Source organism: Zingiber officinale, chromosome 5A (genome assembly GCF_018446385.1).
Source record: "Zingiber officinale cultivar Zhangliang chromosome 5A, Zo_v1.1, whole genome shotgun sequence".
Classification (NCBI taxonomy): Eukaryota; Viridiplantae; Streptophyta; class Magnoliopsida; order Zingiberales; family Zingiberaceae; genus Zingiber; species Zingiber officinale.
Genome location: NC_055994.1, coordinates 14,204,301 through 14,208,901, shown reverse-complemented (window position 1 = coordinate 14,208,901; position 4,601 = coordinate 14,204,301).

The window sequence follows — 4,601 nt, the reverse complement described above, 5'->3', positions numbered from 1 at the left end:
CTGTTGTCGGGGACTTAACTAGCAATGTGTGTTTATTTTAGATTGATCATTGAGTGATTTTATTTGTTAGCATCTTGATTGGTTTGATTGCTTATTCTTTTTGTATTTTCATGTTGGATTGTTCTTGAATTTTTAAATGCTTTTACTGTTCATAATTTCATGTGATTGAAATTTTATACTCTAGAGTCTTCTAATCTTGACATTTAGTGTTGTAGTGAAGAACAGGAGATTTCTTAAGCATGGGTCCATATTTTCAGAATTTTGGAGGTGGAATGGAGAGTTATCAGTACTTTCAGCCTGATTGTCGATTTTACCCAAACATGGATCAACAAAATAGGTATGAATCATTTCATAATGGTTTTAATGCTAATTGGGAGGATAATTCATGTTTCAGGTATGAAAGTGCACAAGGACCATTCATTGAGCCATATCCAACCTACCAGAGTTCATATGGGTTTCAAGAAGTTTCAACATCTTTTACCCCACAACCTTTTCAACAAAATGAACCTCGAATGGATGAGACTACATGGAAACTCAGGGAGATCATGCAACAAATGAATGAGCATCAAGAGCAGCAATTTTCAAGGATACAGAACATACAGAATCAGTTAGATCAGATCGCATCATCCATAAATCAACTGCAAGCACGAAACGCCAATGAAGAGATGGATTGTGGAGATCTTGTCAGGCCTGACACTGCATCTACTTCTTCATTAGATTCTTTAAGTACTTTTTATTGTTGTGATGATGTAGAAGATCATATTTTTGATTCTACTAATGATGTTGCTCTAGATGTTAGAAATGATGCAGGATTTGAAAATTTAATTGTTGAAGATGATCTAAGTGTAGGGGATTGCTTACTGGAAGCATTACCTCAAGAATCACCTAGATTTGATGGAGTTGAAGATGTAAGTGTAGGGACTTGTGCTATGGAGCCAAGCACCCAAGAATCACTACATGAGGATGAACATTCACAAGAACAAGAGCTTGAGCCACATCATGATGAAGAGGAGGTAACAATCACCACTCCAGGTACCTTTCAACACAACGAGGTGAGTATTTCTTGTGATTTTTCAGAAAATTTCATTGAGGTATCAATTGTTGACTTTATTAGATGTGATTCATTTCTTGATACATATTTTACCCACACTAATATTCTCCTATATTCTTTTTACCCCACATGTGTGTGGGAGACGTTTTCTTTGATTGATGTTGTAGGAGAACATAAGCTTCTGGAGTGGATGCTTAAACTAAACCGCCTTCGACCTCCAGAAAGAATGGTGAAAGGAAAAAATGATGAATAAAAAGAATTTGAGTGGGACTTTGATTACTCCACTTCCGGGGTGGCTTCTTTTGCTAGACCTTCTTCAACCACCGGAATTAAAGGGGAGTTGGTTCTAATTTCACTTTCTTTTGCATTTTAATTCTTGCTTTGTTAATAAATTCTCGCTTTACACACTTCTTTAGTTTCATACTTAGTAATTGCATTTTACTTCCACATAATTGCTTCCATACTTTGCATTTTTGTTAGTACATAGCATTTTATTTTGAATAAAAGTCTCCATGGAATTTTCTAGTAATATTTTTAAGATGGTAAAAGCTTCTTAAATTTGATAATCAATTTTAGGTCATTTAACATGATTGGATGCTTTTCTTACATGATATTGGTTAATTTGGTGGTGGATTCTAATTTGATCAATTGAGCTTGATTGCATGAAAATTACCTAGAGAAGACCACTTTAAGCCATATCTCATCATTTTCTTTTGTGTGACATGTACTTACAACAATTGAACTCTAGAACTTGCTTAGTTTTTTTCAAAGTCACAATATCATAAGTATGCATGGAAATGAAGGATATTTTTTATTCTTGTTCCTTTATGATTTTCAAATTCTTTCCTCACAATTTTCTTTAACATCCTCGTTCAACATTTTAACCCTTGATCACTTTGCCTTGTATTCAGTCCATTGTGAGTATTGGTTGAATTCTTGATGATTTGAATCGACTAGATGACAAAGGATTAAGTGTGGGGGAGATGTATAGAGCTTTTTAATGCTTGGATTCATTTGTTAATGGAAGAGATTCAAATTCAAGCCAAAGATGAAGTTTTGGGAAGATGTAATGGAGTTAAATGCTTAAGGTTTTTCAAGTTGGGGTGCTACTATGCTAGAAAAGAAAATATTGCCATGAATGAAGTGCTCTTAAGATTGTATGCTAAATGTATCTATTCCTTGAGCTTTATCCTGTCAAGAGCAAGCTACAATTGTTTTGGATTTTGAGACTTGATATTTTGTTGATACATTCAAAACTCTATGGGAGCAAATGTTCAATAGCAGGGAAATCTTTTAGATTTTGAACTGGCACACTTAAATTTCAGAATATAGCAATGTTCAAAACACTAGCAACAAAAGTGTAGGAATTGAGAAGACCTTTGAGGAGAGTATAAACCTGAGTTGTTTTTCAAATTGCAATATCTGAGACTGGGATTGGAAGTATAACAGTGAGGTTTTGAAGCTGAATTGTGAAATAAAATCTGTAGAAACTGCAAGAAGAAAGAAATGTAAAAGTGTTGGAATTCTGCTTCTTTGATAATCATACAACATTTGCAGATTCCACATTAAATTCTGGAAAGCTAGTATTTGTTAGACAATGAAATCAGGGGTTGCTGGAATTGGATATGCAGACGCTGTGCAGAATTTGATCTGGATCTTCACTGGAAATTGTAGAACTGGAAATTGACAGAGATGCAGAACCTACAATCATTTGCACTGCAGTACAAGAATTCAGTAGAATACTTGTTATTAAAATCTATTTAGTGAAAATTTTGTGTGTAGATTTTGATCAGCAATGCTTTCTTGCAGAGACTACAATTCAATTGCGACAAAGATCAATTCTGAAATTAAAGTATCAACTACTGCTCACAGCAGTGTGCAGAATCAGAAATTGAATCTAGTATCAATTGTGTATTAACTTTGTATAGCTAATTTTTAAATTCACTGAGGAAGCATTTGAAGGCATTGTGCTATTGGAAACAATTTTGATGACACTTTTACTTACCTGTTGAAGTCTCAATATGTTCAGGAATCTGACTCTGAAACTGCAGTAATAAGACTGGTCCAAAATTTAGAAATGTTTCTATAGCTGGAAACAGTAGGATACTGGACAGGAATGAATTCAAATCTGAGAAAGGATAAGGCTAATCTTGCTAAACTTTGATTCAAAAGTTTAATAGAAATGGAAGTGAAAAGTAAATTGAAGCAGAATAAATGAGAAAACTGAAATCTGATTAATTTTAGAGAACAGAATCCAGTAGAAATATCAAGGCTGTATCAACTGAGCATTGTTAATCTCGAAATTCAGTGAAGAACCAATTGAGAATGCAGTGGTGTTATAAACAGATGTATACATGTATATTACACTTTCTGAGTTGCTGAAATGGAAGTGTATTCATCAGAGAAGAAGAGTTCAAGAAGGGAAAGCTGATACTGGTTTCTTAAGAATTCAAGTTCTGCAGAATAAGCTGAGTTGAAGTTATAATGAAATTTCATTTCTGAAACTAAAGATCAAAGTTGCAGAATCTGCAAAAGTATATCAGTAATACACTTTCCTGATCTATGGAGCTACCTATGCCGATTATGATGCTGGATCAAGTTGTTTGATAAGTAAGGAACAACTGAAGTATGGACAAGGACTGAATTTGATTCTTGAAAGTTACCAGAGTTTAGCTATTATTTTCATTTCGAAATCTCTTCAGTATGTTAATTCTGAAGCTTGGTTTCTAAATGTCTGAAATATAGAAATACAGGCTTGATCTCTTAAGCTGCTGGAATTGGAAAAGCAGAAGTTTGGATCAGTAATACATAATGCTGAGAAACCAAATTCAGAACCTACAGTATTTTGAATTGGATTCTGAAACCTGTATGGAAATTTAAATCTGTTTATGATGAGTGATTCTTGTCATCTAAAAACTGGAAATATAATTGAAGTGCTCAGAATTTGGAATTCAGAGATGCTGATATTCCTGATTTTGAAGAAGCTGAAATCTGTTGCTGCTGAAGCCTGCTGAATTATGCATTCTATGTAGGAAATGTTTTTCATCTCATCCATGTTTCTTTTCAAACTGAAAGATACAGAAGTAGAGAAATGACACCAGTAACCTCAGAATTTCAAAATCATGTTGATGCAAATTTGTAAGGAGCTATAAGCTGCTGGAATTAAGTTGCACATTGCTATTGCATGGAATTCTGAAGCTTATCAAATTTATTTAAAGGTTGGTACCAACTGAAGAAACTGAAAGCATTTAGTGCCAATTCTGTTTGTTAATTCTGATCAGTAGAAACTGAATTCAATTTCGTATTCATTCTATGCTAAATGGAAATATTTGTTAAGCTGAATTCTACATGATATAAGTGGGAACTACTTTAACTATCAAATCTTGATCCTGTCTTCACCTTGTTGTGGCTGCTGTGGAGGATGTTTTACGTGCCAAACTTTTGTGGCAAGTAACTGATAAGTGGAAAGACTAAGTAAAGTTCTTGCTTACTCAAAGACAAGTGGTATTTCATTTTTCTCGAGTCTATTGTGATTCATTGCTGGAATTCT